Here is a 25,585-nt window from a genome sequence, read left to right as displayed (position 1 = left end):
CAGAGTATTCCAGTGTTATTTCAAATGTCATTAAAATATTATTTTAAAGACACATAGACAAGAACTAAATATTTTGATTTCTTCCATTTATTAACTGTTTAAGAATTCAAAGAATTTAAACAAATAGCAGAATGAAATAAAAAGAATGCAGGATATGAAAGAGGAATTCAGTAAAGTATGGAAATCTTAAAAAAATCAAATTGAAATCTTGGAAATGAAAAGCTCAATCACCCAAGTAAAAAGCTCGATCAAAAGTCTGGATAAGCAGGGTGGAGAAATGACCCAAACAATGTATGCACATAAAAAAAGAAGTCTAGATAACAGAGTGGATCATGTTGGAAACAGAGTATTAGGGACTGACTATAAAGTAGAGAAATTAAACAAATTAGTTAAATATAAAGAAAAGAATACAAAAAAAAAAAAAAGGAAAGAAAAAGAACATGCAAGACCTCTGGGACATCATTGAAGGACCAACCAGACAAATCATGGATATAGAAGGAAAAGAGATGCAAAGAAGAGAATTCAAGTATGATACATTTTTTAATACATTGTAAAAAGTGTTATAAATGCCACAATGTATCTCCACCCAGCACAACAATAAAGGTAAAAAAAATGAACTATAGGCATAGATAACTTAATCAATAAAAATAATTGCAGAAAACTTCCCTAAACTTGAGAAGACAGGGTCATCCAAGAGACTATCAGAACACCAAATAGTCAGGAACAGATAAGAAATATTCCATTTAACAGTCTTTCAATTTGGGCTACAAACATTTTTTACTATGTAAAGTAATCTGTTTTAATTTAATTTGTACCCTGCAAAACATCATTTCCTTTTGTAACTACAAGAATTTTAATAATAATAACAATAATAATGTATGACACTTCTTATCTGTGGGGGGGTTCAGATAATCTTCCACTTCCTGCCACACTGCACTACATTACTCATTACCCACCCTTAATTTCCTTTGCTTCCAATTATCTTAAAATCTGACACATGGCTTACTTAGTTAAAAAAACAACAACAACAAAGATTTCCCACTAGAATGTGTGCTTTATCAAGCAGAGATTTTTGTCTGTTTCATTTGCTAAAGTACATCTCCAGAGTCTATAAACATGCTAGCCATTTTCAAACCCTCAAAGAGTATTTGGCAAGTGAATGAGTTGTTGAGATACTCCTTTAATTTCTACAAAGTTACCATGCTCTTTCTTCTGCTTTAAGTCTTTTCTGTTGACAAATCTGTTTTCTCCATCACTATTCCATGCCTTGCCTATCTTGCTAACTCCCAATCATCTTTCAGGATTATTTTAGAAAGTGATACCTGGCATCCTAGACTAATTTAGTTTCTCAACAAAACTGTACTTTTTCTGCATTATTTATCCTTTGGCAAACATTTAATGGCTGTAAGTCCCACAAGAGCAGATTGGAACAGTGTTTAGTGTGTTTCATACAGTATGTGATTAATCTATACTTGTTTATTTGAACTGTGCAGTGTTTGAATACTCTGAAAATTAAATTTCTGCAGAGAATCATGCAAGTTAATTCAGTGCATGCTGAATTATTGTATTCAAGTAAGGGATAAAAGCAGTTAGTGTCTGGAAAGTGATTTAACTGTGCCAGAAAAATAATTGATCTAATATTGTTAGGTGAACTGGCTCCTTAAAAAAAACTTTTCTGTATGAAATCATTATCCATGTGAATTTGAATTTTCTGCCTACTGCAATATTCATACATATAATTTTTCTGCCTACTGCCAGATTATATATTATTTATATATACATTATACACACCCACAAACACAAATGATCTTGGTGTTAAAGAAGTTAGAAAACTATTATTCTTGGCAACTATATTTTCTTTATATAGCACAAATGAATAGTATGCAGCCTATAAATGTTTAGCTTAGATCATAATAAATCATAACTATTTTATCCCATCTGTCACCTCAAGTTCCCAGGACTGCCATAAGACAGAGATGGGCACTGCCATTCTCTTATCTACTATACCTGGCCTATTTCAAGTACCTATTTAGTTTTTATAAATGCTTGAAGAATTGAAAGTTTTAATGAATAAAAGATTCATTGACTAGTACTTAATATGAAATGATAATTCTGTAAACAGAATGAGCATTATGTATATCTCTTCAGTAGATGGTTTTAAGTTTCTGTTACAAATAAACACTGATACATTGAGAACTTTGTTTTCTTATATATCCCTTTTCCATTCTTACCTTCTCCCTTATTACTCTGTTTGTAAGTTGTGCAACTTCTTGCTTCTAAAGAACAAAAGAAGCAAAAACTTCTTGGTTGCTTGCTTGCAACCAAAATAATAATATTTTACAACACATGTCAACACTATTCTGAGTACTTTAACCTTTCAGTACAAAGTTAAAAATTGCAGGATGTTGTTGTTCTGTGTGTATGTGCTTTTTCTTCTTTTAGCAAATGCTTTTCAGATAGACCTTTGGTTTAAACCCTCATTGCCTACAATGATTTTACTTATGTTAACTTCCATCCATAATCCTACAGATGGAAATCTGCATGTCTTGCACTACTGTATTCGGCTTCCGTCTGTCTGCCTCTGTTTTCTCCCTGCTCAATTCCACTGCCCAGTTACCACAGGCTACATTTCTGAATACCAGGGATGACCACACACTCTTTCTATAGCAGGAGGTGGCAAATGGTGACTGCTTGGCCAAATCTGACTCACTGACAAGTTTTGTACAACATGCAAACTAAGAACAGTTTTTGCATTTTTAAATGATTGTATGAGCACAAATATGTTTGATTTTTGATTCTTGGTGTATAAAGCCTGAAGTACATGATAGATGGTCCTTCACATAAAATGTTTCCCAACACGTGGTCTCTAGAATAAAGTCCAAACTCAGTTTAGTATTTAAATTAATTCACTGTTAGATTTACACCTATTTTTGAAAATATCATCTTCCACTGTTATAAAAATTTCAGATAACTTGCCACAGACACATTTTTTAAATGAGATATGAATTCTATACAAAAACTGTACATAAAGTACATAAAGAGTACAATTTGGTAAATACAACTTTGAAACTTTAACTGCAAGGAAGACATTGAATATAATCCATCAATTCCAAGATTCCTTGAGCCCCTTTATTTTCATGTTTGTTTTTAGATTTAAGCTCTTTTTAAAAATTTTTTTTAATTATTATTTTATTATTCCTATGTGCATACAAGGATTGGGTCATTTCTCCCCCCTCCCCCACCCCCTCCCTTACCACCCACTCTGCCCCCTCCCTCTCCCCCCCACCCCCTCAACACCTGGCAGAAACTATTTTGCCCTTATTTCTAATTTTGTTGTAGAGAGAGTATAAGCAATAAAAGGAAGGAACAAGGGTTTTTGCTGGTTGAGATAAGGAGAGCTATACAGGGAGTTAACACACATTAATTTCCTGTGTGTGTGGTGTGTGTTACCTTCTAGGTTAATTCTTTTTAATCTAACCTTTTCTCTAGTTCCTAGTCCCCTTTTCCTATTGGCCTCAGTTGCTTTTAAGGTATCTGCTTTAGTTTCTCTGCGTTAAGGGCAACAAATGCCAGCTAATTTTTTTAGGTGTCTTACCTATCCTCACCCCTCCCTTGTGTGCTCTCGCTTTTATCATGTGCTCATAGTCCAATCCCATTGTTGTGTATGCCCTTGACCTAATGTCCATATATGAGGGAGAACATATGATTTTTGGTCTTTTGGGCCAGGATAACCTCACTCAGAATGATGTTCTCCAATTCCATCCATTTACCAGAGAATGATAACATTTCATTCTTCTTCATGGCTGCATAAAATTCCATTGTGTATAGATACCACATTTTCTTAATCCATTCGTCAGTGGTGGGGCATCTTGGCTGTTTCCATAACTTGGCTATTGTGAATAGTGCTGCAATAAACATGGGTGTGCAGGTGCCTCTGCAGTAACCTGTGTCACAGTCTTTTGGGTATATCTCCAAGAGTGGTATTGCTGGATCAAATGGTAGATCAATGTCTAGCTTTTTAAGTAGCCTCCAAATTTTTTTCCAGAGTGGTTGTACTAGTTTACATTCCCACCAACAGTGTAAGAGGGTTCCTTTTTCCCCGTATCTTTGCCAACACCTGTTGTTTGTGGTGTTGGTAATGATGGCTATTCTAACAGGGGTGAGGTGGAATCTTAGTGTGGTTTTAATTTGCATTTCCTTTATTGCTAGAGATGGTGAGCATTTTTTCAAGTGTTTTTTGGTCATTTGAATTTCTTCTTTTGAGAAAGTTCTGTTTAGTTCACTTGCCCATTGCTTTATTAGTTCATTAGTTTTGGGAGAATTTAGTTTTTTAAGTTCCCTATATATTCTGGTTATCAGTCCTTTGATGTGTAGCTGGCACATATTTTCTCCCACTCTGTGGGTGTTCTCTTCAGTTTGGAGACCATTTCTTTTGACGAACAGAAACTTTTCAGTTTTATGAGGTCCCATTTATCTATGCTATCTCTTAGTTGCTGTGCTGCTGGGGTTTCGTTGAGAAAGTTCTTACCTATACCTACTAACTCCAGAGTATTTCCTACTCTTTCCTGTATCAACTTAAGAGTTTGGGGTCTGATATTAAGATCCTTGATCCATTTTGAGTTAATCTTGGTATAGGGTGATATACATGGATCTAGTTTCAGTTTTTTGCAGACTGCTAACCAGTTTTCCCAGCAGTTTTTGTTGAAGAGGCTGCTATTTCTCCATCGTATATTTTTAGCTCTTTTGTCAAAGACAAGTTGATTATAGTTGTGTGGCTTCATATCTGGGTCCTCTATTCTGTTCCACTGGTCTTCATGTCTGTTTTTGTGCCAGTACCATGCTGTTTTTATTGTTATTGCTTTGTAATATAGTTTGAAGTCAGGTATTGTGATACCTCAAGCATTGTTCTTTTGACTGAGTATTGCCTTGGCTATTCATGGCCTCTCGTGTTTCCATATAAACTTCATGGTAGATTTTTCAATTTCTTTAATGAATGTCATTGGAATTTTGATGGGAATTGCATTAAACATGTAGATTACTTTTGGGAGTATAGACATTTTTACTATGTTGATTCTGCCAATCCATGAGCATGGGAGATCTCTCCACTTTCTATAGTCTTCTTCAATCTCTTTCTTCATAAGTTTATAGTTTTCTTTATAGAGGTCATCTACATCTTTTGTTAGGTTCACACCTAGGTATTTGATTTTTTTTGAGGCTATTGTAAATGGAATTGTTTTCATACATTCTTTTTCCGTTTGCTCATTGGTAGTGTATAGAAATGCTAACGATTTTTCTATGTTGATTTTATATCCTGCTACCTTGCTATAGCTATTGATGATGTCTAGAAGCTTCTGAGTAGAGTTTTTTGGGTCTTTAAGGTATAGGATCATGTCGTCTGCAAATAGGGATATTTTGACAGTTTCTTTACCTATTTGTATTCCTTTTATTCCTTCTTCTTGCCTAATTGCTCTGGCTAGGAATTCCAGTACTGTGTTGAATAGGAGTGGAGATAATGGGCATCCTTGTCTGGTTCCTGATTTTAGAGGGAATGGTTTCAGTTTTTCTCCATTAAGTATAATGCTGGCTGTAGGTTTGTCATATATAGCTTTTATAATGTTGAGGTACTTTCCTTCTATTCCTAGTTTTCTTAGAGCTTTTATCATGAAATGGTGTCGGATCTTATCAAAGGCTTTTTCTGCATCTATTGATATGATCAAGTGGTTTTTGTCTTTGCTTCTGTTAATGTGGTTTATTAGGTTTATTGATTTTTGTATGTTGAACCACCCCTGCATCCCTGGGATGATGCCTACTTGGTCGTGGTGAATAATCTTTTTGATGTGCTGTTGAATTCGATTTGCCATTATTTTGTTGAGGATTTTTGCATCAATGTTCATTAAGGAGATTGGCCTATAGTTCTCCTTTTTGGAGGTGTCTTTGCCTGGGTTTGGGATAAGTGAAATACTGGCTTAATAAAATGTGTTAGGCAGTTTTCCTTCCCTTTCTATTTCGTGAAACAGTTTAAGGAGGGTTGGTATCAGTTCTTCTTTAAAGGTCTCATAGAATTCAGCTGAGAATCCATCAGGTCCTGGACTTTTCTTTTTTAGGAGACTCTTGATTGCTGCTTCAATTTCATTTTGTGTTATAGATCTATTCAGGTGATTAATTTCCTCTTGGTTCAGTTTTGGATGATCAGATGTATCTAGAAATCTGTCCATTTCTTTAAGATTTTCAAATTTATTTGAATATAGGTTCTCGAAGTAGTCTCTGAGATTTCCTGGACTTCCATGGTGTTTGTTGTTATCTCCCCTTTTGCATTCCTGATTCTACTAATTTGGGTTTTTTCTCTCCTCATTTTAGTCAGGTTTGCCAGGAGTCTGTCAATCTTGTTTATTTTTTCAATGAACCAACTTTTTGTTTCATTAATTCTTTGTATGGTTTTTTTGGTTTCTATTTCATTGATATTAGCTCTTATTTTTATTATTTCTCTCCTTCTGTTTGTTTTGGGATTTGCTTGTTCTTGTTTTTCTAGGAGTTTGAGATGTATCATTAGGTCATTGATTTGGGATCTCTCAGTCTTTTTAATACATGCACTCATGGCTATAAACTTTCCCTCAGGACTGCCTTAGCTGTGTCCCATAGGTTCCGGTAGGTTGTGTTTTCATTTTCATTGACTTCCAGGAACTTTTTAATTTCCTCTTTTATTTCATTGATGATCCATTCTTCACTAAGTAATGAGTTATTTAGTTTCCAGCTGTTTGCATGTTTTTTGTCTTTACTTTTGTTGTTGAGTTCTAGTTTGACTGTGTTGTGATCAGATAGTATGCATGGTATAATTTCTATTTTCTTATATTTGCTGAGGCTTACTTTGTGCCCTAGGATATGATCTATTTTGGAGAAGGTTCCATGGGCTGCTGAGAAGAATGTATATTGTGTAGAGGTTGGATGAAATGTTCTGTAGAGATCAAGTAGGTCCATTTGATCTATTGTATATTTTAGATCTTGGATTTCTTTATTGATTTTTTGTTTGGATGACCTATCTATTGATGATAATGGGGTGTTAAAGTCTCCCACAACCACTGTGTTGGTGTTTATATATGCTTTTAGGTCTTTCAGGGTATGTTTGATGAAATTGGGTGCGTTGACATTGGGTGCATACAGATTGATGATTATTATTTCCTTTTGGTCTATTTCCCCTTTTATTAGTATGGAATGTCCTTCTTTATCTCATTTGATCAATGTAGGTTTGAAGTCTACTTTGTCAGAGGTAAGTATTGCTACTCCTGCCTGTTTTCGGGGGCCATTGGCTTGGTAAATCTTTTTCCAGCCTTTCATCCTAAGCCTATGCTTATTTCTGTCGGTGAGATGGGTCTCCTGTAAGCAAGAAATTGTTGGATCTTCCCTTTTAATCCATTTCTTAAAGTTTCTTTTATTCATATATGCATACAATATTTGGGTCATTTCTCCCCCTTCCCCCCCCCTTTCTCTTCCTCCAACCCCCTTGCTACCAGGCAGAAACTATTTTGCCCTTATATCTAATTTTGTTTAAGAGAGCGTATAAGCAGTAATAGGAAGGACCAAGGGTCTTTGCTAGTTGAGATAAGGATAGCTTTACAGGGAGCTGACTCGCATTGCTTTCCTGTACATATGTGTTACATTCTAAATTAATTCTTCTTGAACTAACCTTTTCTCTAGTTCCTGGTCTTTCCTATTGGCCTCTGTCACTTTACAGTTTCTGCATTAGTTCTAAAAGGTGCTCTTTTACGTATTACGGGAGCACACACCTGAGTCTTTTTTTCTCATTGTTGTTTGCTTTTAATTCAATGTTTCCCGTAGTTTAGATTTACTGTGATTACTGTTATAGATAGATTTAAAATCCATCTTGCTGTTTGATTTCCATTCATCTCATATGCTTTTTATTCCATTTGACTCTTTCTTGGTCTTCTTTTAGAATAATTGCATACCTTTTATGATACATTTGATCTCTTTTGTGTGTTTAGCAGTAAAACTCGGGAGTGCTTAGAGAACTTCTGCAGGTCTCTGAAGTTCTTTTTCAGAGTAGGACTGCCTTCTCTTATACTCAGTCTTGTAAAATCTAGCTGCTTTAGTTTCTCTGGACTCTTACAACCATCATCTCAATCATGATCCATGGAGGGACATCTACCAGATTTTGATAAGGTTTTCTTCCCTGGAAATGGTAAATTAGAACAATGGAGGGGGTGGGGCTTTCCTTTTTTATTTACCATATGTCAGTTATGTGATGTCTCATGTCTTAACAATGACTTTTTCATATATGTTTCATGTGAGTTCTTGGTTTATATCAGGCATTATACATTACTCTGTTTTGGTGACTAGTGAAAACCAGACTGCTGAGTCTCCTAAATTCTTATTTTTCTAATTGTCTTTCCTTCTGCAATATCCTTCTTCTACACACTATACTTAGTTTCTTAAAGACATACTTGAAGAAATTATTTCAGAGTACAATGAAATACTACTACCATCAACCAGAATATCCAAGGTGAAAGAGAAATACAATAACAATTGTTGGGGAGAATGTAGAGCAATGTGAACTCTCATATATTGCTAGGAAAGTTTGAGTTGTTGTTACTATTTCTGAGAACTATTTAGAAGGGTAGAATAGAGGAACACAGAAGAGCAATCCATTTTACAGAACAATTCCACTCTGCAGTATATACCCAAAGGAAAACTCAAGTCAAAGCAGCTTTTCTTCCTGCAGTCCTTGATACTAAGATCCATTGCTAAATGAGTTACTATTCATCCACTTGAGTTTCACTTTCTGAAATTATGTTGAGATTATGATCTTTCTCATCTTATGCACTTTATTTTCTCTTTATTCCTGGCCTTATGCTTATTAAAGTAAACCTTCTATATGCCCTTAGTCTTATTGGTAAACTATACTAAGGAACAGATTAACTGATCTGTTCAACCAATTATATTTAAAGAAAGCTTACACTGAATTTGTCATCATCTAATTGGGGTATACTCAGTGGAGAATATCAAATTATTAATAAATCACTATTTGAAATATTTAAGAATGATTTCCTGATTTTGTGTTGCATTGTACCTATTGATATAATTAGTAAGATGGATAAATTGTAGAAGAATAAATACAATGTTCTTTAGAGGTGGTAGATCTGTAAAATAAAGCATAACTATTTTCACAAATTATATTATAAATAATGTAAGTTAAATAACACAGTTTTCTATTTCAAGAACATGTTTATAATTTGAGGAACAGTAAGAGATTGTTTAAAATAGCAAATATGTGATACATATGATGAAGACCAAAATAAATTTTTATACATATTCAAGTGAGTGCAGTGATGGAAATACCACTAGTAACACTGAAGTGCAAATATTATAATGTTGTTTCCTTATAAATACTTGAAATTTCATTGTTACCAGAAAAATGAAGTCAGAAAATTGAAATATTGATTGAAATATAGTTGAAGATTACTTTGAGCTACATGTCAAAACATGAGAACAAAAATTATGTTTCTGTTACAATAAAAATCAAGACATGTATAACCTGTTCTACACATATTTTATTTTTAAAATTGAATGGCTAAGCTATGTATTGCCAGAAAATGGGTTTTGAGCTTATCCTTATTATGAAAGAACTGAAAGACAAAAGACCATGAGAAATTATAGTTGGCATATCAAGCTGTGTAGTTCTTGCTATTTGATGAAATATTAAATTGCATGTGTATGACAGGAACTGATATTAATATAATTGAATGCCTTTCTCTCATTGCTGTTCCATAGTCTGTAAGTTCAGATAAACCTAATGACTTATTACAATATGTGATCTGCATCATTTCTTAAAATATTAGAATTTATAAAATAGTCTAAGAAATTATCAAAAGCAGTATCTTGTTGTTTTCCTAGATGTTATTGCACAATGTGAAAATCAAATTTCACTGTCATGTAACTAGAGAAGGCAGAAAACATTAAGGAATCACAAAATAAAAACTCTAAAATTTAAGGGTAAATGAGTATACATATTTTGTTTTTCAGAACACCTATAAATAACAACCTAAGGAAAATCTCAAAGTCACAAAACATAAATCTACAATAAATTTGTGCATTGTACCTCAAGATATTCAGCTTAACCTTCTTGGGGGTATACTATAAAGACAATGAGAAATAATATAAAAAAGGCCTGTTTTTAATTCCAATTTCCTTTTGCTGCTCCAAAATGTTAAAGGTGAACTTCCTCTTGGTCAAACAAATAGACAAACCACCACACCTATGGAAATATACTGCAAGTGATAATTTTCATCCTAAAGAATCAGAGAAAGGGGCTCTGGTTTTAAAAGGATGTAAGCAACATATTGCATCCTTCTCTAATTTAACTATAAAGGCTAGGCTTGATACACTAAGCATCTATTTTAGGACTCTGAAAAGTAAATAGAAGTAGGCATACAATTCTGTAGCATACAGAATTTGCATACAGAATTAGCATACAGAATACAAATTCTGTAGGCATACAGAATTTGACATACAACTGGCTGGTAATGAGATTCCTATTCTTCTCTCCCTTCTTTTTCCTTTCCAGGCCCAGCCATTTATGACCTCCACTTAAATAAACTGGAAACCTGGAGTGGACACCAGAGCACAGACAAATAGAACAAATGTTCTCACTTTGTTTAGGAATGGGAATCAGAACTCCTAATGCTGAGAATGTGAAAACCGTATTTCCCCCTCCTTCTTTTTTTTTTTTTTTTGTTTTTGTCTTAGCTCCTTCCTTGTCCACTGCCAATCATAGGGAGGTGAAGTAGGGTAATTATTTGTAGGTAACAGAAGCCAAAATTCTTTCTTTCTTTCTTTCTTTTTTAATATGGAATGCTTCATGAATTTGCGTGTCATCCTTGCGCAGGGGCCTTGCTAATCTTCTCTGTATCTTCCAATTTTTAGTGTATGTGCTGCCGAAGCAAGCACACCAAAATTCTTAAGGAAGGAAGTCTTCCTTTCTGTTCACTAAATCTGGTAATGAGAGGATTGAACCAAACTCCATTGCATTTCTTGTTCTCTCTTTATTCCTCTCACTTGGTGCTGGATATGCCACTAGTTAGAGAACTGCCCAGCAGAGTATGACAAACTTCTCATCAAGAGATTTGAGAAATAAAATTCAGAAAGTACTTGGTAGAACATGGAGATAGAGGAATTTAGGAAATCAATCCCTCCCATAAATGTTGTATAATCAACTCTGTGTCTTAAATCCTAAACTACACAGAAGTGCATCTGATTCTCTTCAGCATTACCTAAGAAAAAGAACTGGACCAAAAAACTGAATCAGAAGAATGGAGCCAGAAAACCTCAAGCCAGTGGTAAGGGTGTAAAGGTTGGTTAGGCAAAGAATGGGACACCAACCTAGAAGCACTATACTGTGCTGTATTTGCTTCTTACTATGGTGATTCACTAAACCACTGCCCCTCCCCCCCAATGCCCACAAAAACATGGATGTTATACATATTGACAAACCCCTATAAGTTGCCCTTAACACGTACTTTGTATACAATATTTTTGTTATTCTAATAAAAATTAACAATAGAAATGAATGTAGACATTGAAACTAGGTTATACATGGGTTTCAGTTCTGTTTCTGTACTTTATGTTGCTGTTACTTCAAGCATCTTACTTTTCTGGTCATCAGTTTCCTCATTTGTAAGATATGTGCTATTCCATATGTCAGTGTCTCCTCTAAAAACATGTTGAAGCATATATCCTCAAGTGATGGTATTTGGCAGTGGGGCCTTTGGGAAGTGATTAGATCAGAAGAGGTATCCTCGTCAATGGGATCAGTGCTCTTAGAAGGGAAATATAAAACAGGATCTATGACAGAATGTGTTTTCAAAAAATAACCCCAATAATAACTTCTAAACCATATGTTCTTCTGATAATGACTCATATACACTCTTTTCACAAAGAGGTTTGTCCTATGGCCCCTCTTCTTGAATCTGGTGTGCTTAGAAAGACAGTAGAAGTGATCCTATGTGGTTCTGAGGCCAGGTCATAAAAGATGAGAGGACTAGCTACTATGCTAGGAGGAAGGCCAAACATCCAAAGGGAGGATGATGTTGAGATGAACTAGTCTCTTAGCTGGTGTTAACCAAGCTGATGTTGTATGAAGCAGAGATGAGCCATCCTTCTTGCTCCTTGCCCAAATTAGACATTTATGAGAAAAAATAAATGATTGTCATTATTTCTAGCCATTAAGTTTGGGGTTGGTTTCTTATGCAGCACTGGATAACTGGAGTACTTGCTCAAAATCATATAATAAGAGAGTTAGCTTTTAAGCCTATAATCACTCTCCATAATCTGAGTTCTTACTCTAAGGTACATTAATAACCCACTGTGCTTGGAACAGTATGCTTGTTATCCAGGGGGAATGGAGTTAACCACAACCTTCACAGATAGTAGTATTTGGATTATAAATAACTGTCATAATAAAAACCATTAAATTTAATTGGCAGATATGAATTTAACTAATGGCTTTCTGTTTTCTTAGCCATAGTTTTTTGGCAAGAAACAAAAGTACTATATCTTTATTCAAACTATTAGAAATTAAAATATGTTCACAACTTTTGTTTAATTAAAATGTTTAATGTGGCCACCTTAATTTATAGAAACTAAGAAAGACATTTTATTCTTCAAATTGGAATTAAAGAATAGACTCATGGGTTGTATGCATAATTTCAGCATTTTAACAAAACTCATTCATCATTGCTCAAAGTATCACATACTCTGTCACCTCAGCAAAGCTTGTCACTGTATCTTTTGCAGGTTTAGCATCAAATTTACAATCCATTCTTTAATCTGACAATTGTGAATGTCCCAGTGTCATGTATTTTGGGCATATATGTAGCTGAAAGTGCAGAAAAGTAATGTAAATATTTTGTTATACATTATAAATTTTTTACCAAGTAAGAAAAGCATAAATTTGTATTTACAGGGAATTCTTAAACATATTGGCAATCAATATAAAAGGGCAAGTATGGTGGAAATATTATGTTCTCGTGTATATTAATGGAAAAATAAGACCTGGAATGGAGGGAGAGGGGATAAAAAGGAATGATGGAGGGGACAAATTCAAATATGACATATTGTAAGAACTTTTATAAATGTCACAATGTGCGCCTAGTGCAACAATATGATAATTTAAAAAAAAGTAATAATTATTGTCCATTTGGTGAAAAAATTGGTGTTTTACATATATTATTCTACTTGGGTCTTACAAAAACCCAATGATGTGGATATTAGTATCCTCATTTCACAAATTAGGAAATGAAGGATCTAACAGCTGCCCGTGGTCAATAGAGATGATATATAAGCAAGCCATAGAGTTACTAATTAGTAGTTTATATGACACCTTCTATTAACTGGCTAAATAGTTTGCCAAAAACCTTTGTCTATATTTCTTTGGATGATTCTATAAATATGGAATCAACATAAAGTAGAACAACATTTTCTATCTGGTTAGTAAAATCATAGTGCTTATATTGACTTATCATGATTCAGACATGATAGAGTCTTTTGAATCACAAGGACACATTCAAGAGTGAAATGTTATATGTATGCAGCAAGAGGAGACACTCGAGATTCAGAACTTTCAGTGCATTGTTTGCAGTAGCTCTATACGAGTAATCAGCAGAAACTAGGGCACGTAAGTTTTACAGGTGCGATGTATCTTTACAGATTAGAATATGGTCTCTTGATTTGGCTCATACCTAGTTCCACACACATAGAGCCATCTTGTATATTAATCTTGTTGAACTGAACTTGAATTTCTCAATGACTACTTTATATCCAAGCAAATCGTCTATAAGCTGGTGGTTGGATAATCTGATTTTCATGGCAAGAAGAAGCTCTTCTGTAAAATCAGCTATCGCATTTCATAAACCTACAGTAAATGTTTCTATTGAAAAACCAGGAATCTTAGACACAGTTTCCTAGTATAGAGCTATAAATCCATTTTATTAATTATAAACTGTATACATATGAAGTTGTGTGTAAATCTTTTTTTATACATATTGTGCATGTGTTAAGCATAGTAGAGAAATTCTTGGAAGACTTTCCTTTTTTGCAACACTAAACTTTTACCTTGTCTGCTTTACATTCTACTCACTAAGGTAAATAAGCGATTATCAGCACACACCAATTTGTCTGTCCTCTCTATTCCAACTGCACATTGTATATGCTTCCATTGTACAGGTATCTGACTGTTTTGCAGGAGACTAATTCCATGACCTTTCAACATCAGAATGTGGGCACATGTGAGAAGAAATTATCTTTGTGTTAAAATCCTCCTCCTCTAAGACAGTGTTTAAGACATGTAATAGGTGGATGCTCAGTAAATCTTTGCTAAATTTATAAATAAATACATTACTGGCCTTTGATATTCTTTGACTTATAAAATCAACATTTTATATTTGATCAATATGGCTAAGTTACTTTCTGATTCAGGTTCTTTAAGAGGGAAGACACTTGCAGGATACATCTGAAATGAACATAATATACTATACCATTTACCAAAAAATGTCATATTCGAGCACTGAGTATTTAAAAAGTATTTGTAAATTTTAATAGACACTTTTATGTTAAAGTCTGCAGTTTTAGAACTTTTGTCTTAAATTGTCACATTGATATATTCAACTCATATTTGACTCTAACATATTTTAATGTGAATGCATATGTAATTTTCCTTTTCCACACATTTACAAAGAGGGTAAATAATATTAAAATAATGGTGCTAGTGTAAGAACTGCTTAATTAATAATGCATTTTTCAAATACAATCACTTTTGATTATCTTCAAGTAGAACAACTTTCTAAATCTATAATTAGTCAGTTATTCGCTCAGAGAATAATAATATAATAGAGAAGTAGAGGGTTCAAGTTATGTTAAGACCCAGTCTCTGAAGAGGTAATAAATATAAACCTCAACTTACATATGATATTAGAAACTGAATAAATACCTCATGAACAGAACAGAAAATTAATGGATAGAGTGTCAAGAAAGAACAGAATGTAGGGAAGAGCAGCTAAAATCCAATTTTGAGCCAAGAGATGTGCACTTTAATTGGATATCTTTGAAGTGAAAATGAGAAGAGTGAGTAAATAATATGTAAAGGAGTAAATGAGTACCATGATTTTCTAGATACAGAGAAGTAAGTAATCTGGATAAAATAAAGTGCTGACAATTGAAGGAAGAGATGTACAAAGCAGTGAGTGAGAGTATGGTTTTCAAGAGTCACATAAGAATGTGTAGATTGCTTTTGGTAATATAGTTATTTTCACAGTATTAATTCTGCCAATCCATGAGCATGGGAGATTCTTTACATCTTATGTAGTCTTCTTCGACTTCTTTCTTCAATGATTTATAGTTTTCATTACAGAGGTCTTTTACTTCCTTAAGTTTATTCCTAGGTATTATATTTTTTGAGGCTATTATAAATGAAATTGTTTTCCTATATTCTTTCTCAGTCTGTTCATTGTTGGTATATAGAAATGCTATTGATTTTTGTAAATTGATTTTGTATCCTGCTATTTTGCTGGAAGTGTTTATGATGTCTAGGAGGTTTTTGGTGAAGTTTTTTTGGGGGTCTTTAGGTATAAGATCACATCATCTGCAAATAAGGATACTTTGACTTCTTCCTTTCCTATTTGAATTCCTTTTATTTCTTCTTCCTGTCTTGCTGCTCTGGCTAGGAATTCCAAAACTATGTTGAATAAGAGTGAAGAGAGAGAACACCCTTGTCTTGTTCTTGACTTTAGAGGAAATGGTTTCAGGTTTTCACCATTTAGTATGATGCTGGCTATAGGTTTTGCATATATAGCCTTTTGTTTTTGCTTCTGTTAATATGCTATATTACATTTAATCATTTGCATTTGCTGAACAGTTCCTACATCCCTGGGATGAAAAACAAAACACAAGGAAACATGCTGAAAACTGTTAAACAACACAGGATAGTGGGAAAAGGGCAAGGAAGCACAGTGGATAGGGGTTGATTGAAGTACAATGCGTGTGCAGGTATAATTCCAAGGCAAGAATTCCAGTATGAGCATATTTAAAAGGGTCAGAGACTCTAAGGTACTTTGACAGTACTCCTTAAATAATTGCTAGCACTAAGCATTATATTTGGTATGTAATCCAAATCCCTTACACAGCCTAAGGTCAGTTCTGTAAAATCTGGCCCCTGCTTACCTCTCCAACCACTCTTTTCCATACTCATTTGTTTCAGTCACACCAACCTTTTTTGCTCCTGCATTATTCCCCAATATTTGTGCCTCAGGAAACATTTTCTAACAAGTCAATTTCTTGTTCATATCACATGGTCTTATTTTTCACCTCACATTAGTATAATTTGAATTTATTTTGTTAGTTTTTATTGCTACGCAAGAGCAGGAAACATCATTCTTGCTTAAGACAAGTGTAGTGCCAAGAACAATGGTTGTAACAGGATATTTTCAATGTTCATTTATGTCTCTGGTCTTTCAGTCATTTTCCTTACTTCATAAATTGCTGTTCTTCCCATTACACTGCCTTCTCCCTGAGACTTCTTTTGCTTGCACGTAACCCACAGATGTAAAAGCAAACCCTCAGTATGTTGGCTATGTGCACACCCATCAGAGCACCTAGTTAGAAGCCTTGCCAAGGATGAGCAATCAAAAGTTACACGCTGGCGGTGAAGATTCTGGTTCTTATGCGCCTGTGTGCCAGTATTAATTCAGGCAGTGAGGAATTTATGTGTTTACTGGGCATTGGGAGATGTAGGGCCGATGTGTTGTTGCATATAACAGCACTTTCTTAATTAAGGTTGGAAGTCAGATTTAGCTTTCCTCAATATGTATTATTGCATTACAGATGAGAACACCAAAGCAGTGCAGCGTGATGGAAAATGCAAGCAACTTAACTACAGTAACTTAATGTTATATATAAAGAAGAAAATTCTCTTACTTTAACTTGAAAAGTTTATTAAATGACTGAAAAAAACCTTTTTTTTTCTGGCAGGTTTCATTTTCATTTTCATTGGATTCTAGGAACTTTTTGGCTTCTTCTCTTATTACTATAGTGACCCACTGGGTTTTTTAGCAGTGTGTTGTTCAGTATCCATTTGTTTGAATATTTTCTGTGGTTTCTTTTGTTGTTGTTGTTTAAAAAAAAACCTTAATATTTGCTTTCTGGGGGTTTTCCTTTAATGTGACTTCCTAATCAATAATAATATTTTTAGATATATTTACTTTTCTTTAATAAATAAATAATGACTCTGGTTTTTTTGTTTTTTCTTTTTTTGTAGCAGATAAGATACTATGAGTCAGCTAACTTGTGTAAACTACAGAGAGGATGAGACCACCCTGATTAAGAAGTCAAGTTCGGTAAAAACCTCTTAATAAACCTTAAGCTTTTTACTGACTTTGATATTTTTATATTAACTATAAGTAAGAAAAGGAGTAAAAATTTTTAGTAAATTATTTAAAAATGAAGGTGCAGACAGAAACAATGTAAATCAAAAAGCCAGGATAATTTCTCAGGGTTATTGGTTTTATAGATGTATTTAATGAATGAACTTCCTCAATGATTCAAGAGACTTTAAAACAACTTATTATGCTTGGTAATTTATTGGAGGAAATGAAATTTTCATTTACTGAATTCCGTAAGACATATTTTGATGTACTGGACACATACACAATTGTCTGACTGATAATTAATTTTATTTTCCTTGATTGTTGACAGATAGATAAAATTCACAAACTGCATAATTAGATGTTTTCCTCTATTTCCTAAATGTAGTTTGTTTATAATTTATGTGTTGTTTCTGCACCAAAGTACCTTAGGCTTATTGCCAAATGCTTATAACTTAAAACACCCATTTATGTTTAGGGCTAATTATGAAATAAACTGCATCAGACTTCATATCTGCCTCCAGGAGGCAATCAAAGCCATGTCCACACTGGCCTTGTGTTAGATATTTATGAATATATGTACTTCCGTTATTGAATTGTAGGTTCCTGGAATGCATAGTGTTTGGCACATTAAATTTTGTATCCTCTCACGCTAACATAGGCCCACTACATGGTCTGTTGAGCACTGGTGAACTTTGAGTAAATACATATTGAATTAAATTGAATCAGAGGACTGAGAGATTACAGTAAGAATCTGTCAGTCAGGGTATAACTAAGCAGTACAGGTAAAATGCTGAATATGCAAGCCTGAATTGCCGAGGGTCCAAAGGCATAGAGGCTTCCAGATGAAAAGCACCACAGGAAAGAAATGTGAAATTTACTGAGCACTTAACATGTATCAAGCATGCAGTGAAGCATCATACATGCACCATCTCATTCAATCAATCATAGCAAATTTATAAGGTAGAAAGGATTTTTCATCACAATGTACATGAAAAGCTGGAGGCAGTATGGTATGATGATTAAGAAACACTCATGGATGTCAATACTCAAATTCATTCGGAGAACAAGAGCCTCATGTGTCAAATGCTGACAGAGCGAGCAGAGAGAACAGACTGAGTAAATGCCAGATTGCATGACTAGCTCATCAGACTTGAGTTTGTGGTTTTGCCCATTAAAACCTTCCTGCAGTACTGACCCAGGAAGGAGCCTGGAGGGCAAGCGGGAAATATTTCTCAAATGTAAAGGGCAAATGCAACAAACTTGTATTATTCCTCTTCTAAGTGAATGAATTCCTGGAAATTCTTTGTAGCTTTTCCTCAATTGACCTGACCACCCAAATCACTTGTTTCCCCAAAAAAGCTGGTACTCTGGAATCTTTGCAAATGCTGCTGTTTAACCTAAACAACCCTACCTGAGGTTGAACCCAAATCATAGTTTCTTTCTGAGACTGAGATTTTCTGTTTAAAAGTCAACTGCCTGCTACTGTTGTTTGCCATGATTTACTGGTATCAACTAAACTTTCCTACACTAGCTAATAAACTACTTGAGGTCAGAGACAATATCAGATTAATATTGATATTTCTTACACTTTAAAGTACATACCAATGCTGACACTGAACACGTAATTTCTTTTGGGAAGGAGACAATTAGACTCTCAGGTTCTCAGAACAGAAAGAATTTAAGAGCCTGGTTTTAACAATAAACACATTTCATTAAAGAAGTGAAACACTTCCACAGAGGTTAGGATCCGCCACACTGGCGGAATCAAGACTACAGCTTGAATTCTGCTGTTCTAATCCCAATACTCCATCCAGTAGGAAACAATGTCTGCCTCTAGCAGGTGGTTCCCATCTTAAGGAACAGATTAGAATCCTCCAGGAACTATGAGTACCACTGACGTTGTGGGTCTATTCCAGGTCAATTAAATCAAACCTCTAGAAGAAGTAGGGAGGGTTCCTCACACTTCCAAGGTGAGTCTAACATACATGCAGGATTAAGAAGAATCAGAACATTCTTTTCATGTTCCCCTAAACCCACTCCTACATTTATGACTAAGATTAAGAAAAATAATCATTGACTTAATTTCCTTCCCTTTTCCCCCAGTTTATGAAAAGGGAGCCATACTTCTAGATGTGGAGAATCACAGATTTAATAGTATTAACAAAACCAAATTCATTATTATGTTATTCTTTTCAGAGAAGATACTTGTTACTGGTTGAGGAGGAAGAGGAGCTAGGAGAATTCTGTATGTCCTTTTCCTGGTCTCCTAGGTCCTTCAGGATTCAGGGTAATGGCTTGGCCAGTGAAGTCTGGTCAACTGTCAATAGTCAAATTCATTCTGAGAAAAGTCTCACGTGTCAAATGCTGACAGAGAGAGCAGAGAGAACAGACTGAGTAAATGCCAGACTGCATGACTAGCTTGTCAGTGAAGGGGAAGAAACTCACATATACACAAATGACAATGTTCAAGCAAAGAAAATCACTTCCACTTTGTTTATTCAAGTTTGATTTTGCTTGTATATGAAGAGTCAGATGCTGAGAGTCTCAACATTAATTCTTTGCTTGAATATTTTCATCATGCAGAGGTGATAAACGTTTGAAATGGCAGATACGTTTATTTGGACTAGAACATTACACAGCATATACATGTACATGTACACACACAGCATCCTATAAGTGTGGAAAATTTTTATATATCAGTTGAAAATTTAAAAACTTTCCAAGCTGTGGAGGCTTACACCTGTAATATTAGCTACTCAGGAGGTAGAGATCAGGATCACGGTTTGAAGCCAGCCTGGGCAAATAGTTGGCTAGACCTTATCTTGAAAATACCCAGTATAAAAAAGGGCTGGTGGAGTGGCTCAATGTATAAGCCCTGAGTTCAAACCCCAGTACTGCAAAAAACAAAACAAAACCAAATACACCAAAAAAATTATGAACTTGAAAAACGGAAAAAAATAACTTTCCACTATAATTTTTTAAATGAAAAGAATGCTCTTTGTTACTTCAAGAATATCATTAAACAAAGGGAAGAAATAGTAACAGAATCTCCATTCCGTTAACTTTGGTTTTTATTGCTGCGTAAACTTTAGTCTGAGTTTTCTTGGCCAGATGAACATCTTGAGAATTGAAAAGGGGGAAAGCCAAGTGCTCGCTGTGTCTGCCTATTCTCTTAGGTCCCCTATGATGCTGCTGCACAGATCAGAGCTCTGTTTATGTCAGCCCTGTGCAGACATGGCAGGAGTGGAGCCGAGGGCGGGGTTCTACTGTTACTCAGCTGGGATTCAGATGCAGGAAGTTGCTACAGCAAGCATATGAGAACTAGGAGCTACAGTGAATCTAGAATCAAAGGTATGTCACAGGCAAATGACAGCAGCTTGCACATTTAGTCACAGATTTTTTTTTTTAAGGGTTATTGCACCTTCATCTATGTTTCTAACACTGGGATATACAAAAGGTGTATTGTAACTAAGAACTTTCTTTTTCAGTTTGGAATGCAATCAGATTTTTCACAAACTATTTTGAGAAGATGAATTAGAATAGAGATGGTGACTGTATTTTAGTTTCAGTTCCTTTGTTGACCCTAAAACAAAAATCCAGTAGCAGTTTCTTATTTGGAGAATAAAGGGGGCCTGATAGAGGAAAATGAGATAAGGATGTGAAGGAAGCACATAAAGGAGATGGATATATTTGAGCTAGTTACCATTATAAGTGACTGGAATTAAATCCCCTTGGGAAGAGTAGAACATGCACCTCAGAATTATCCCACCTAAGAGGTAGGACTGGGATTATAGTTGTAAACCACTATACCTGGTTTGTTTGTTGAGATGAGATCTCACTGACTATTTGGCCTGGGCTGTTCTTGAACTTCCATCCTTCTTGCCTCTTCTTCCTGCCTACCTGGGTTTACAGGCATGTGCCCCTGCACCCAGCTGCACCAATTCTCTATCAATCATTTTTTGAGAGCTGCTACTGGAGGATACTAGTTTCCCATAAAGTGGAATACAGCTACAAGAAAAAGATTGCTCTGCACAACACAAAGGTGTTAGCAGTTAAAGGTGCTTGCAAAAATGGATTTAAGCCAGTGGATTCTGAATTCAGAGTAGAAGAGTAGAACAGGACAGCATCTGTTACAAGTGCAGTTGTGTGCAGAAGAGCAGTGGGTGAGCCAAAGACGAACTTCACAACCAGCAGTGGACTGAAAGACTGTCCTGCAGCTGAAATGTCCTGTCACTGGGTGATGTCAGTCACAGAGCAGCAAATCACCCTCATGCTTGTGGTGATGCTGATGTGAACATTTTAAAAAACATTAAAATTTCATTTGGAGAAAATGACTAAAAACGTGATAGTTAATATGCTTACTTTTAACCTCAGTATTCAGTCTCTTCTATAAGTAACATTACTATTTTAGGTACAACCCTAACCTGACCTAACATTTTAGGACCTGCATGAGTCTGCACTCTTCCGGGATGCTGTTATTTTTTTTTGAGAGAGAGAGAGAGCAAGAGAGAGACAGAGAGAGAGAGAGAGAGAGAGAGAGAGAGAGAGAGAGACAGAGAGAGAGAATTTCACCATGTGCCCAGGCAGGCCTTGAACTCTCAATCTTCCTGAGTCAGACTCCTGGGAGCTGGGATTGTAGGAGTGTACCACCATGCTTATCCCTAAGTAATAGTCCTAAAACAATTTTAAACAAGTAATAGAAGAATATGGTTTGGTGCTTGTTGGCATCATGCAATGTTGATGTTTGAAAGTGTAGGTAATATTGTATATTTTTGCAGGTAGCAGCTGTCCTTGATGTTTTATGTCTGTTTCTAGACTTTAGAATCATGAATATACTATTTCCAACATCACCTTCAGCAACATAGAACACATCGCAGACGTGGTAATATCATGGTGGGAGATAACTGTCACCATTGCTGAGTTTTTATTGATCAATTATTTTAACTGCCACAGTAATTGCATAACATGTGTAAAGTGGTGTATAATAAATAATAAAATCCAGACGGCACAGCTAAAGGAAATGTCACACGTCTGCTTTCCTGATTCCGTCCGCCCCTCAGTGCTGCGGTGAGTGGAAGGAAGCTCTTGTGCATTCTGGCAGATAGTCCCCAAGCATCTGTGAACACACGTGGCCACTTGCTGAATTCTTTCAGATGTCAGTATATCCTTACACATTTTTCTCCAGCCTGTTTTTTTTTATTTGTTAGAAATTTTGTTCATTGCCATAATATATAGACTTAACTCATTTTATGAATTTGCCATCATTTATATAACTTGTTCTCATTCTTTACTTTCTCTTTAAGTAACAGTCACTGCGGCACATACAAGACGTAACAAATGGAACATCTTCCCCATGTTAACAGCTTACCAAAGTTATTTCTTTTTTTTTTTTTTTTCATTTTTCTTTTATTATTCATATGTGCATACAAGGATTGGTTCATTTCTCCCCCCTGCCCCCACCCCCTCCCTTACCACCCACTCCACCCCCTCCCTCTCCCCCCCTCAATACCCAGCAGAAACTATTTTGCCCTTATTTCTAATTTTGTTGTAGAGAGAGTATAAGCAATAATAGGAAGGAACAAGGGTTTTTGCTGGTTGAGATAAGGATAGCTATACAGGGCATTGACTCACATTGATTTCCTGTGTGTGGGTGTTACCTTCTAGGTTAATTCTTTTTGATCTAACCTTTTCTCTAGTACCTGTTCCCCTTTTCCTATTGGCCTCAGTTGCTTTAAGGTATCTGCTTTAGTTTCTCTGCATTAAGGGCAACAAATGCTAGCAAAGTTATTTCTTTCTAAACAAATTAAGTGTTAAGGATGCTGCAGGAACTTTTCGTTACTCCACTTCCTCTTCTTCCTTCTGCTACCTCTCCCTCCCAGGTTGATTTATTCCCTTCTTTCCCTTTTAAAAAAAATAACTTTTGCTATATAGGCGGTAAATAAATAATATGATTCTGTACAAAATTTGCAATTTGTTTTTCATAATTCTTTAGTTGTTCCATGCTGATATATGTAGATGCAGTTTTATTGATGCTTAACATCACATTATATGCAAATACCATAATTTACCTATTTCTAGTTTGCTGATCATTTTAGTTCCTTAAAACTAATCTACTTTTAAAGAGTGCTGTGATGAGCCTCCTTACACATGCCATAAAGTGTACAAGTGGAAAAGCAAAAGTTCTATGGGGACATATGAAATTTAATATACTTTGGCTGTACTAGCTGTTACCAATTTTTTCTCTAAGGTAATTTTAAATATTCGTTGTTTTAATAGCAGTGAGTGAGAGTTCCTAGTTTCTTACAACTTCAAGCATATTTGGCATAATCAACATTTTAGAGTTTTGCCAATCAGACATGTGGGAAATGGCATTTCACTTTTGTTTTAATTTTCATTTCCCTTATTTCTAAGGATACTTTACAAGATTGTCTATTTTTTTCTGATCCTGCATTGCCCAATCTGCAAAAGACTGAATATGTCCACCCACGGACATTAGCTAATCCTGTGTATTGTCAATGAGATACAGACTGGAATCACATATGGACCTTTAAATAGATGAGTAGAGAAAGATTACATCTTTCCACCTTTTCTCTTCACTGTCTGCATCAGAACAATAGGTCCTAGAAAATAATTGATCTTTCAAACTGTTTTCATAGACTAAAGAAGAGCCATAGGGCTGAGCCCTATGACTAACGTACCACATAAACAAGCAGTAGAACTGTTGTCACCACTGAGACTTTGCGTTATTTGTTATAACAACACAAACTAAGGTAAAAAACATCTTAAGGAAATTGATAATGGAAGTGTGGTCTGGTGGTGTTATAAGAAGCAAACTAAAAACTCATATCTCATTGTCTCTAAGACAAATTCTAAGAGAACAGTTAGTGAAGCTGGAAAGATAGCAAACCACACTGACTGTGGTGAAATGGTTGGTAACTTGCTCATCTTTCAAAGCAGGTTATAGCTTTAGGTGAAAAAGTTGAGCATGAAATGATGAATTCATAGAACTGTAAAGAAATACATTTCTGCACTTTGAAAATTCAAGTAAAAGAAAAAGATGGAGTTACAAAAACTCCAAAAGGAATGGATGTGAATGTAGAGATCCCCTAGATTCCTTTCTTGTTGGTTGACAAAGACTCACTAATTCAAGGCTAGATTACCATATATTTTATTAAAACCTCTACATGTATTAATATGGCATAATATGCCCATAAATCCTCTCATTGGACAAAATGCTCACGGAAATTATACCAAAGGCATGGCTGTCCCCCCAGGAAGGTGGATGAGACCAGGGTACTGACAGTTAAGCTGAGAGAGAGGGAGATCTCAACATGGTTTAGGAATTTGGATGTAGACATAGGTAACAGATTAGAATTCAACAGAAAAAGACCACCTGCTTTTGAGGAGTTGTGAGCTAGATTGTGGGAAGGTGATCGGTCTGGATTAGATGAGTTAAAAACTTTAAAATGATGTTTTTGCCTCAAATTTTATAGCTAGGTCACAGTATGGGAGGGCTGCTTAGCACCTGCTTTCTGATGTGACTGAGGGGCATTTTGGGAGGGCTTTTCTAGAGGATGAAAAAATCCTGAGGAGTTACTTCCAGAGTGCAGAACCTAAGAAAAACCTAAGAAAACGTATGTAGGAAAATCCCCTACTTATGCAAACATAGCACTTTTTTAGCTGCAATTGCCTTAAAATAAATCTTGATAACATCGTGCTTATCTAAGAATGATATGGTTAATCTCAAGATATTAAAAATATTTTACAAAGGTTATCAGTTTGGGCTTGGAGAATATTATACATAGCAAAGAATATCTCAATAAAGATGTACAAATTATTTCAGCTATATACTATTATAATTCTATTTATTAAGGTATTTATCTACATACTGTTTTTAATAATGATTAATGTTTTTAAATCTTCAAATACAAAGTGAAGCCATTGTTTTATTTTGAGAAGACTAGCTCATTCCATTTAAACTGTTACTTAGGACTGAGCCAGTCCTACCATTGAAGTGCTACTAAAGGTGTGTGAGCTGCTGCTGATCAATGACTGCCTTAGACATCGACTAGTTAATTTAATGAAAAAAGGAATATTTGGAGTCTGAAAAGTTTACAGTGCTGACATGACAAGGTTTTACCTGAAATTATGGCCAGGAA

At 35.1% G+C, this 25,585-nt stretch overlaps 1 protein-coding gene and 1 non-coding gene across 7 annotated transcripts in view; both read right to left on the bottom strand.

The window, feature by feature from the left end:
- Epha6 (EPH receptor A6) overlaps positions 1 to 25,585 on the bottom strand; it is a 933,912-nt gene that overhangs the window by 570,865 nt on the left and 337,462 nt on the right. The window lies entirely within an intron of this gene.
- Positions 10,853 to 10,959, bottom strand: LOC141423573 (U6 spliceosomal RNA). Its single transcript, XR_012448418.1, has one exon. It is a non-coding gene; the product is annotated as a U6 spliceosomal RNA (small nuclear RNA).

Source organism: Castor canadensis, chromosome 5 (genome assembly GCF_047511655.1).
Source record: "Castor canadensis chromosome 5, mCasCan1.hap1v2, whole genome shotgun sequence".
Classification (NCBI taxonomy): domain Eukaryota; kingdom Metazoa; phylum Chordata; class Mammalia; order Rodentia; family Castoridae; genus Castor; species Castor canadensis.
The sequence above is the reverse complement of the archived record's forward strand: the minus strand, read 5'-3'. Positions and strand labels throughout refer to the sequence as shown.